The 12,819-nt window shown below is 38.5% G+C and overlaps 1 protein-coding gene across 1 annotated transcript in view; it reads left to right on the top strand.

The window, feature by feature from the left end:
- LOC132405150 (glutamate receptor ionotropic, delta-2-like) overlaps positions 1 to 12,819 on the top strand; it is a 497,754-nt gene that overhangs the window by 337,616 nt on the left and 147,319 nt on the right. The gene's annotated exons all lie outside the window — the stretch shown is intronic.

Below are 12,819 nucleotides of genomic sequence, written 5' to 3'. Positions count from 1 at the left end.
ATGGAATACAAAGGCAATAAACTGTGTACTATGTGGAAGACTGACTCCATGGATCTGCCACCACCCTTTAGTGATATCCTCATTGACCAAAGCATTGCAAGCAATTATCCTAATAGCTTTAAACCAATACAATTACAGCATTTGCTGTCTGCATACTAAAGACAAAAGGTAACAATCCATTATGTCTATTGAGCACTGCAAAAACTGATGAATCACTGCAAACTCTGTACCTCTACTATGTCCAAAGCTAATGGCAGTGATGAAGCAGACAAATGAAAGAGCAAACAATTATCATCATCAACCATGGCGGAGAAACGGAATGCAACAGACTAGGTTGATCAACTGCCAATATTTTCAACCAGGACTGCTGTTTCAATGATACTATTTGGCTCCACTATCCTATATGTCAGTATTGAACCAGTTCATTTGACTACAAATGGTACTAAATGGGGGCTAAGAAGTCTGGTCCTAGCAAAAGCTATGAAGCTCTTTTGAAGCCCTTTGCCTTGAAACTCTCCAGTTAACCTGTGATTCTGGCATAATCAAATGTGTGAAAGATTTCCTGGGGAAGATATAAAATATACTTTAAATATAAAACATGCTTTATGGTTTAAGAAGGGGAGAGAAAACATAATGGAAGATCTATGTATAGGCTAGAAGTCAATAACAATCTAATGACAAAGGTGACATTAGGGGAAGGTGAAAGAGGATACTACAGGGACAAGTAAAGAAACAAAAGGTCAGTCTTAAGAATGTATAAATGCAGAATAATAATATGAAATTCTCAGAGGAAGATGGACTGAATGTTGAAAATCTGAAATAGAAATGCACAATCTGAAATTGTTCATCTTGATGAGTGGAAAGGTCTATGGAGAGTTGGAAGAAAAAACATTTTGCAACTTTTAATGCTATATCTTAAAAGGTGATGGATATAGATTCTATTTTGATCTTCAAAGCAAATTGTTGGAAAAAATGTAAGAGTGTGAGAAAAGAACAAGTGATTGTTATTCTGCTAAGAACCAGCCAAGGCTCTTTTGATTTAGCTTGCTTTCTGCTGCATCAAATCTATTCTTTGAAAGATTGCCCTAGACTCCAAATATGTCAACCATATATCTTGTATTCCCAACATGTCCCTGTAATAACCATGACCTCTACTTACCATGAATTTCCTACAAAGATGCTACAATCCATGACCTTCAGTAAAGAGGGATCAGATTAGTAGATTAAAAGATTAATCGGAGATCATTTTAGTTGACTGATGCCACCTCGCTCTATCTCAACACCACCTGCTCATTGCCTCTAGGTATCATATTTCTTGACTAATAGCAACGGATGAACAGAAATTTCTTTCATTTGACTTCTAAGAGGGGCAAAGCTTTTTCTTTTGGTTCCTATGACAATGTCTAGTAATTGACTATAACTGAAATGTGATCCCTCTCTCATGCCCTATCTGACATCAAGAGAAGCTTCCGAGAGCATATCTACACATCATTATGACTGCCCTTTATTTCCCTCTGCAGCAACCAAATGACGTTCTTGCTGAAAGCTCTCTGCTGTTAAAACCACATCTGGACATTTGTTCCTTGGGTTTGACTATGCTAGTGTTCTTCTTCTTCTAGGACTTCATAACTCTGCTGTTTTTATCTTAATTTGAACCAAATCTCAGTAATTCAATACTCTATTGCTTGCTGAGATATACTGTATTTATTCCTTGTTAAAGAATCCCATTATTGGCATGAACTGTAATATCTCTGGAATTTCTTCCCACCCCACAAACATCTGAGCCTTTGTCTGTCTTTTGGTTCAAATCTCCTTTATCTTTGTGGTTGAGCTCTTGTCTGGCAAGAGCTTCCCTCTATAACTTCCTTTCCATGCCTGTCCAACCCTTACAATGGTAAGGAATATGTTCTACATTTTTGATGGAATAATTTGCAAACAGTTAAAACTTCATTAAGAATTCATATATTATAACTGTAACTCCACTCAAAAATGCATTCATTGTCTGTAAATTATTTGTAATATCCTGAACATATGAAAAGTGCTAAGCAATTTATTCTACAGATTTGGCAGAAATTTCCAGGAAATGTTAAGCAAATGTACAGTAAATCAATTATAGAATCTGCAGAATATATGTCTTCGTTTTTTTTCTTATCAATTTCTCTCATGGGAGTTAATGTTTGAGGTAATTTTTTTGTGGTGTGGCATAATCAAGAAAATTAAATCATTAAATATTTTATTCATCTTTGAAATATGTTTCAAGACATAGAAAATATAAAGCAAGGTTTAATAACAGTTAAATTTAAATCAGTCATGGGAAACTCTATACACAGTGATTTTAGTCATACCAGTCAGAGGTACACATCAAATTCTGATTTTGGTACACTGATATGTTTGGGTAGCTTAGTCCTTAATGTCGAGTTAGTTGGTGCAAGAAAATTTGAATGCAAAAATGATTGCAACAATATTTTAATGAGTTTGACCAAGTTTTTTACATTTTGATCAGTAAAAGAAATTAATGCAAATATTCTGCATCTGCCTTACTGAATCTGTAACCTTCAACAATTCTTACAAATCTGATTCTACTTGTTGTGAAGAAAAGTTATCCCTGACAATGCATACTGCCCCTCATTAATTCTTTACGGCATATTATTGTGAACCAACTTTCAAATAAGCAAGTTACCTCTTACAAAATGCCAGATGCCAATTTGTTTACTAAATAGAATGTCACTAATTGACTTGAATTACATTTTTTTAACCTCCTGTCTGAGATTTCCCTTGACAATCTTGTTGTACAACGTGGACATGAAATTGTCGATAGATATAAATCATACATCCTACAGCCCAGATCCTGAGAAAGCTGAACAGCACTATCAGCTAAATTATGCACTCATACACTGAACCATCTGAGTGAACAAATTAGATTGTGTAGATCGCATCCTTAACTATTTGTATAAAATTTAAAAAAAAACATTTGGGAGTTAAATCAAATCCTAATCCAATGCATATGTACACAATAGGGCATCTTAGCCACACTGAAGGGTTGCATTGGCAGAGATTTCAATTAAGTTGATACAAATGAGACTGGCAAAAATAAGCACAGTATTAAAAATGACTTTAAGTCATTTACTTTGAAATTCTTTTTGATCTTGCACTGAAAATCAATGCCTTGCAGTGTTGATGCTTTGGAATTGGCACAGGTTTCAAACCATCATATAAAGGGTAAGTAAAAGAAACTGAGAGGAGGACACAAAAATCAAACTTATTTACTTCACTCTTTTACTCCTTCCTGAGCTAGAAAACCTATTGCAGAAATTATTCATAATTTACAACTGAAATGGTAAAATACTGTCAGCATTTGTCATTATGCACTGAGAATCTGAAAACAATTTCCAGACTGTAACAGTGAACTCAGGGTCGCAAACCCAGGCGGGGAGTATCTAGAGATTCGAGTACACAACCACAATGAGAGTTTATTTACAAAAGTATCAACAAAGGTACACAGTTCACTTGGAATGAATATCAACGTGGAAAGGTTAAGTTAAGACTGAAAGACCTGTGCTCAGTGCATGTAACTTAAAATAGTGCAAGGTCAAATGAGAAAACTGCAGTTTACAATAAGCAACACAAAACAAATCTTGATGGAGCAAATAACAGGTAAACAAGCCACAATTAGGTAAATTAATGATATACAGGTGAAGTAGCACGCCAAGGTCTGGGGATTTTGGGGGCCACCTATTGATTCAAAAGGTTCTTGACAATTCTGTCCCCACCCCCCCACCTCCACTATGGGTGGGTCCTGACTGCCTAGGGTGATCTGAATAGCAATTATGGAAGTCTGTTATAATTCAGAATCTAAAATGTCCCGAGAAAGAACCCAGCACCACTACTCCATAACATATCCTTCCTAGTCCACCAAATATTGCATCTTGTCACATGCCATACACTAGTGGTCGCCAACCCATCGATCGCAATCAACTAGTTGATCTTTGAGACTTTCCCAATAGATCCCAAAAAAAAAGAAAAATAATTACACAAATACTGTTGAGAGACTGTTTCTGGGTTGCGGGGTTTTAGTTCCATTCTTTCTGCCCAGTGTGCATGCACGTAGCTCCCCGCCAGGCACTACAGTGTACTTTAGTGTCCCCAACCACCGGGAGGCAAGGAAACGATATGAGTCAGCTGCACCTTTCCTCATTCCCTGTCACGCCCACTGTTGAACTTGAATGCACACAAGGTCATTACCCAAGCAGGTCAGGGATCACTGGTTGGCCTCGGGTAACCGGCCGCTTCATGCAGCCGATGAGAAGTGCTGTTGCTACTGGGCTGGAGCGCAGACAGATGGACGCCGCCTTTAAACCTGCTTAGTACACCGAATGTTCGTGGGGAACCCAGTATTAAAATAGTCACAGACCTCATTCGGTCTCAGGGTTTCATAAGCAGCAGGGCAGCTAGCTGCGATCTACTGAAACAAACTTCTGTCGGCCAATAGATCCTACAAGGGGGGGCGGACGTGTGCCCTGTCGCACTCCTCGCTCGGTCGGTCGCTCTCTCGGGACTACAACTGCCGCAGCTCCGGTGCGGGAACAGCCGCACCTGGCCAAGGTGGCTGGCGGCGGACGGGCGGGAGGCTGGAGCTCGGGCCCGGAGGCTGTCTAATGACTGTCAATGAAGCCCTCAAAACTGCTTCGGTACCCTGAGTCCAAGCACCCTGCATTTAAAGACAAACCCGTTGAGTTTTTTCCCAGCGGAAAAAACGTGAGCAAGCGGGACAGCAACTGAGAGCCGCGTAAACTAAATTGCGGAATAAACTGGACATAAGGAACCTGCTTCGAGTATCGCTGTATTCCGGTCCAGTTTAACATCTCCCCCCACCCCCCCACCATTTGCCGGTCCGTAAGAATATTGTCAATATTAAACCGGTCCACGATGCAAAAAAAAGGGTGGTGGACCCTGGTGTTCATACATTATTTCTACTTCCGGGTTGTTGGGTTTTACTTTCAGTCTTTTCTGCATCAGTGGGCATGTGTGTAACTAATCAATTTGGAGTCAATCCTGCCTTTCACTACGGTCGAGGTAGGGGATCTTGGCCTTCAAAATGTTGGTGACCACTACCATACAGGAATCCAACAGTCGCCAGGCGGTATACATCGGCTGTCCATCAATAATAAAGGGAGAAGCATAGGGACCTGGAGACAGGATCCAGCAGGCTAGGAAGTGCACGTTTAAGATGGGACACATGAGAAGTAGGGTGGATGTGCATGGTGCGCAATCATTCTGGATGATAAGTAACAGAATTGGTCCAACAAAGGATCTTAAATGGACTTGATATAACGTAGAAGTAATTTCCGGGATGCAATTCTTTGATTGATAGCCACATTCACAGTACAGAATTAAAGGCTGGACCTTGCCATCTGTGGCAGTTAGCAAATTGTTGTTGTTATTGAGAACTGGCCAACAGGGTTGGCCTGTCCTTCAACTTTCTTGCATCTTGGAACTTATTGGGTGGCTGACGGAACACCTACTTCAGATTCACGCTCTGGAAATAATGGATTGTAGCTGAATTTGCATTCAAAAGGTGACGATCCGATGGAAGAATGTTGGAGAGTATTAAGAGTAAACTCAGCCCAGATCAAATGGTTGCTCCATGTTCGATAACTCCCTGAAACCAGACGACCTAAGGTTTCCTGCAATCTTGGTTAACCCTCTCAGTCTGTCCATTGGTCTGTGGGTGAAAGCCAGTGGCCCTATTCTTTCTAAATACCTCTAGCAAGTCAAAATAATTAGGGGGCATTTGAGACAACTAGGTGTCAAAGAAATTTGGAGAGTATTCATGAGGATTAGGAGGTGACTCAGAAGAGCTTACAGGCAATTCAGGAGATCTTGCAGGCAACCCGTCAGGCACTCAGCAGATTGGGAAGCAACTCGGAATTCCTAAGATTCCAAATCCCAGCTAATAGTAACTTCGAGAGGAGAGGTAAGAAAACAAATTTGCCCCAGCACCAATGGTCTTCCATCCAGAACTATGGTGAAGAATGACTGGTCTGGATGGGAAAATAAGTCATCTGCTCAGCCCAAGATCTAGGAAATTGTCCAGAGCATCAAAATCAACAAAGGCTCCAAGGGCATGCTGATGTTCCTTCCACGGTAAGAGAGAAGGTAGCTCCACCCCAGAAGTAGCAGAGCCAGGAGAAAAGTTAGAGACTGTCACAGTCCTCCCCTTCCTGAATGGTCCTGGGAGTCTTTCTGATATTTCAAGGCAAGAAGAGCGATAGTGGTCAACCTCTCTGCAAGAAACACAACACTTCTCTCTTCGTCATCTCTCCCACTCAAATGGAGAGAGTCTGGTTCTGCCTAGTTACATTTGTTCCTCAGAAGGAGGAGGTGATGGAGGTCTGGGTGAAGTCCTTGAATGTGTGGACGAAGATGATGTTGAATCCGTGTGAAGGAAAGTTCTTTTGAAAATTCACCATGTCTTTCTCACCTCCTTTCGGATAGTCAATAATTAATACGGTGTGCCAGGGCTATGAGAATCTGCAATACTTCAACTGGGTCTTAGGCTGCTAAAATGTCCTTAAGGCTGTTATTAGCACCCTGGTGAATTATGGTGGTCAGTGTCTCCATATTCCAGCGACTCTCTGCAGCCTAAGTGTGGAGTTCTCTGGAGTAGTCCACCACAGACCATACTCCCTGATGTAGGTAGAGGAGCCTATTAACTGCCTCCTGACCACCAGCGAGTTGATTGAACACCCTCCTCCTTCTCCAGTAGTGCCGTTGCCCAGAAGAGGACCCAGCCTGAATACAGTGAGATGATGTATGCCTCCTTACTTCAATCCGAAGGGAACTCGGAAAGCTGCAACTCAAAACCTAAGGGGCATTGTATCAAAAACTCCCAGCAGGAAAACTTCTTCAGTGAGGTTAGCATCTCCTAGAGCATGTGTTCATATCTCTCAACAGCTTCTCCTTGACATGGTAATGCCATTCGCAGCTGTTTACACTCCACTGGGTCCATGACGGCTCAATCTTGCTGACATGGTGAACTCAGGCTAGAGAACCCTGGCACAGAGTAACTGGAGATCCACATATAAAACACCAACAAGAGTTTATTCACTAAAGAATCATTGAAGGTACACTGGTCACTCTGAGTGAACGTCCCTATAGAAAGGTTATTTCAAGTCTCAGCGCGCGTAACTTAAGTAGTACAAGGTGGCAGAAGAAACCGGCCATTATCAATAAACAGCACCATATAAATTCAGAGAGGAATTAACTGGTAAAGCAAGCCACAGTTAGGTCAGTTAACAATTTCGAGGTGAAGTAGAGTACCAAAGTCTGGGGCCATCAGGACCTCCCACTGATCCAAAAGGTTCATGACAGCAGACTATACAAGCTCCAAGGCCTGAACCTCTGCAGTTGAATCCTCAGTGTCCTCACTGGAACACCAGCATTAAAAAGAATTGGAGATCTTATGTCCTGCTCACTGACCATCAACACAGATGCATCTCAATCAAGGCTATGTGCTTATTCCTTTCCATACCTACTGCGACTCTACCATGCCATCCACGATAGCTTCTTTGCCAGAATCAGAATCAGGTTTATCATCATAGGCTAGTATGTCGTGAAATTGGTGATTTTGTGTTGGCAGAGCAATGCAAAGGCACAAAAATTACAATAAATTATTATATAAAGAAATAATGGAGTGTGGTTCATAGATTTGAAACCATTCAGGAATCTGATGCAGAGTGCAATAAACTGTCCTAAAGTCTAGTGCTTCTTTAACTTCTCCCTGATGGTAGTAAAGAGAAAAGGGCACGCCCTGGAGGGCATTGCGAGGGTCCTTAATGATGGACACCGCCTTCTGGATGTTCCACCTCCTCGATGGTGGGGAACACTGTACCTGTGATGCAACTGGCCCTGAAGCCTGCTGAAGGACCCACTGCCATCAGGTTCTTGTATCAACCTGCAAAACCATCACTCTGTCTCAGATAATATTTCCCTCAACTTGCACAAATGTACTTACTTTATTGTTGTTTGCTTTTGTTGTGTAATTTATGTACAATTTATGGTAATTTAAGTTTTATGTAATTTATGCTTGTCATGTTTGTAATGTACTGCCCTGCTACTGCAAAAAGCTAATTTTTATAGTATTTACACACTGGGTGTTTATGCCCATGTCAATAAACTTGAACTTGAAATTGCGTGACAAATGCTTGACTCCAGAAGGTAGCTATTAGTGATTCCATGTTTCACACAGTGGGCACATTATTGCAGCATTTTTCAGGAATAAACATTTCAAATTATAATGCGCTGAAGTAAACTCAGAAAATGTTTAATTTTGTTGTTTGAAAAGTGAATTTTACCACCTGAAGAAGCTAATTTTATTCCTTGAAAAGCTTTCTGCCCATAAAATAATTATTTGACTAGTGCAGATTATAATCCACTCTCATTAAATGACTTAATAAGAAACGTGTGCTTTATGAAGAAATTGAAATTTAAGTACTGAACTGTTTGTGGCACAAGTATCCATGTAGAAAATGTAATTTGCCTTTACTAAAACCTTAATAGATTCAGTCTCTCCTTATTATCAAACTGTGACAGTACTGCTGTTCCCTAATTAATAATAAAAAAAAATGTTTACTTGGTATATTGTGGAGCCATGGTGTGCTTACAGAAATGGTTTTAAATTGCTTAGTTGCAGATGAAAATTGAAGGTATTTTTTTCTCCTTGTCAGGTATAAAGCATCCAAATTGCGGGCAGAGCCATCTGTCAATGAAAAATGAATCAGCATTTGTTGTGTTAATGAGGTGCCATTCTCACTATCAAAACACATCCCATTTAATGATTGGAAAGATGCAGACATTTTATTTACTGTAGCTAGAATTTCACTTGCTGATTAATCCAAGTTCTCTTGTGCGTTTTGCAATAATTTTAGATTACATTTTAGTACTCTGCAGGATTGATGTGCACAGAATGAGCAAATTTAGTAATTGGAAAGTGAATCAATTTATAAAAGGAGTAAATGCAAAGCAACTGTAATGTGTTGCAGACACAATTGTTTATTTCACATCAAATAAATCAACATTTCACAACAATGAAATGTATGTCAACAAATATATAAATGAATACCTAACAAAAATTCAATTAATCTGAAGCAGCACACCTCAGTAAGACTTGGTAAAATCGACATATACGTTTTCTATTACCATTATTTATCTTTATATCTTACTTTTTTTAGAGCTTTATAGGTATGTTATTCAGATTCAGAGGTGAATTTGGCAAATTTTAAGCATTAAGACATTAATTCATTTTAGACATTAATTCAGAAAATCACAATGTTCACAGTGTCTTTCATCAGAGGACCATCTCTTACATTTCTCTGAAATCCTCTTCAAGCATGGAGAAAATTATAAATGCAAGTGATAAAAATAGCACAGGGATGCAGTGATAAAAATGATGATTGAAAGATTATGCAGTATATTGAGCAATCTCATTGGTTCCTCCACTAACTTTTCATTCTTCATTACTAGCTTCAATGCCAATGTTTTTAATATAATGAAAATTGTCTTTAAAAATATGAAGATCAAAACAACTCTCCCTGTTTTCTAATGGAAATAGTTAAAAGGGCTCAAACTGTGAATTGTAAATGATTATTCCAAGTTGAAGAATGCAGTACATAAAATGAACAGCAATGGAACATCAATTTTAATCTGTAGAGAAGTATTTCTCCACAGTATTTCTAATGTAATCTTCCTAATGGAAAACTTAAGCCTCTAATTCTCTAATTGTTTACCGCAGTGAACACTGTTGAGTTGATACTTTTTCCTGATTTGGGGCTGTTGACTAAATGATGTGCATCCTACTGTATAACTATGATTTGCATTTTTCATGATTGCCATTTTGATGAATGTAGCTTCTCAGTAATCATGATCTTATCAATATGGACATATGGTTTAAACATTGGAAAAGTTAAGTTTAAAATAGTAATCAGTCTTGAAATTTTATAAAGCAAAAAGTGTAACATAGACCTTGCTTCTCACCACAGTCCAAACGACAATTGGAAAAGAATCACACAAGTTATAGTACATGACTGGGCCATTTAATTTAATGCTGTTGTGTCAACTCTCTGAGGGTATATTTACAATTCCATTTTCTTGTCCTTTCTTATACTTTTTCAATCTTTGTTTTTCCAATGTAAATCCTATACCCAGGCTTTGAAAAGCAGTTTTACCATTATTAGAAAAAAAAATCACTATTTTTGATCAATTTATTTTATTTAGTTAAAGTTGAAATGATTTCTTCCAGAGTGCTGCATTTTGCAGATGGTCACACACTGTGCCTTTGTAACAATGCCATTGCAACAATTGAGTTGATTTGAAGGTGATTGCTTTCCAATTATTATTCAGAAAATTAACTGTAAAGGTGCCAATTTGTTGGGGCAAATTGCAAGAAGAACATCTGTGCTACTAAATATTGCGAACCAAACACATTTGCACCATGGGAAAGTTGTTTATTTGATTTGGACAACTGGAATGTTTGTTTATTGAACTGTTAAATCTTTGGGAGGTAAAGTGCTAAGTTTGTGACATTGTTTATGTCATATCAAGTTTCTAATCAATATTTTCTTACTATAAAATATCAATATTTCCTGAAACCTTAATTCTCATTTGCCACAATGTCATAAATTTGAAGTCAGTTGTCTGACAGGTGCAGTGAGCTGAATGTCTATTTGATGTCATTTTGAGTATCTGACAAATGTGCTGCATACAAAAATGAGCACCCATTGATAGTAAAATACAGATATGCTGCCACCATATAAGGTGGGGAGACTACAAAGTGAACCCTAAAATTTGTATTCTCTACCTTCTCCATGTTGCGAAGTTCACATTGGCATCTCAAAACTCCTACACTGCTACATTACCCATTCATTCTGTGGGACATTCAGAACATGTCCTCTTCTGATTAGTACCTTCAGGGAGGAGGTACAGGAGTCTGAAGACCCACACTCATCATTTCAGAAACAGCTTCACCTCTGTCAGATTTTGGAACAGTCCATGAATCCATGAATACTACCTTACTATTCTACTTATTATTTTTAATTGTAACATAATTTTAATATCTTGCATTGTATTGCTGCTACAAAATAACATATTTCACAACATGCTTCCCTTTTGCAAGAGCAACTGCTAGCAGAGAGCTCAAGGACATATACATGAATGTGTGACCTAAGACTTACAGGAGGGGAGGTAACTACAGTGATGTACAGATATAAATACATGGGCACAATGCCTAGGCAACAGAGGGAACCAGAACTTTAGCTTCTTCAAAGCCTGTCAGATAAAGAATGGTAAAGGGAAATGTGTTTCCATTATCGCATGCCTCAGTAATTTTCAGTTTCAGATGAGCATTATTCAAAGTGTGCCATCTGAAATTGAGACCAAGCCCAGAGTTAGAAGAAGTAGGAACAGCATTCAATGGACGTGGAGCAGAGTCAGAGGTCAAGTTGTCAGTGCAGAGATAGGAACAGTGTTCTTGCATTTGAGCCAAGAGTTGACCTGCAAGAATTGGATCTGGGGTTAGTGGCAGTAAATTGTGAATTTAGTTGAGGTTGAAGCTTCAACCAGAGATATAGGGGATTGTAAGAGCATTGAATACAGTGGCTTTGGAATGGATTTTAAAATTAAATCTATCCAAGTTGCCCGCTTCACCTTGAAACAATTGCTGACATTTCAATTTTTTTTTAAATTCCTCTGGATTGTCATTCATAACATCCTCCTTGGAATCAAAATGTTGTGTCCTTTGTGACTTTAACATCCTATCTGTAGTGAGATTGTTGGTGAGGCAAGACCATAGATTGATTCAGACACAACCACAAGGTGGGAACAATATTTGGAATGGAGATTTAGTAATTGTTCTGAAGGTTGGTTGTGGAAGGTGGGCTAAAGGAGAGAAGTGTGCGAAGTGGGTTAAGGTGGTCTGAAGAACCAAAATAAGTCATTTACTTATATTTACAAAATAAGTCAGGGATCCCACTCTATTAATAAAACCTGACTTTCCTGAGAATAATTTGATAAATGGCTAGTCTGTTCATTTTTATCCATCTCAGTACAGAAATGACATCAAAGTCTTGCAGCACTTAGATTCCTGTGGTGATGTTATGAATATCAATATGTAGAAATGAAGAAAATGTTGCGATACTTGGACTATTTCATCTCGAGGCTAATAGAACAACTTTGATAGATATAGATTTCTTTTTAAATGATTGATCATAAATTTTAATGTTGCCATTAGAAAGAGCGAAGTGGGAGAACTGAATAAATATATTTATCTAGAGAATTCTGGGACCAAGAAGAACTTTGCCACAGGGAGTGATTGAAGATGACCATTGAATCTTCTAATCGAAAATTGGATATCTGGTTGAAACCGATGAAGACTGATTGCAGGGAGGGAACAAAACTACAGGATTACTTTTGCAGTAGCAGTGTAGAGTCAGCAAAGATACAATAAAGCAAATGCCTGCCTTCTGGACTATAAATTCCCCAGATTGTTCTTTTTATCAACCTTCCACTGTGCTTAACACCATTAGCTTAGTCATTTATACATTTAGAGAAAATAATCAAGACTATAAATTCCATACAGCAAGTTTTTATCTTAATATAACAAAGGTGTTAAACTTTTTTTAGTCATTGTGTAATTATAAACAATAAAGGATCTTTGTCTTGAGTTTTATAATCTAAGAACCACAATTTTTACATTAATTTATGTTTTGCATATTGGAATTGGAACCCAATTCTGACTACTTAAGTCACATTGTCAGTGGAATATGT

The sequence above is a fragment of the Hypanus sabinus genome, chromosome 15 (assembly GCF_030144855.1).
Source record: "Hypanus sabinus isolate sHypSab1 chromosome 15, sHypSab1.hap1, whole genome shotgun sequence".
NCBI classification, from domain to species: Eukaryota; Metazoa; Chordata; class Chondrichthyes; order Myliobatiformes; family Dasyatidae; genus Hypanus; species Hypanus sabinus.
This window is presented reverse-complemented; position numbering and strand designations above follow the sequence as displayed.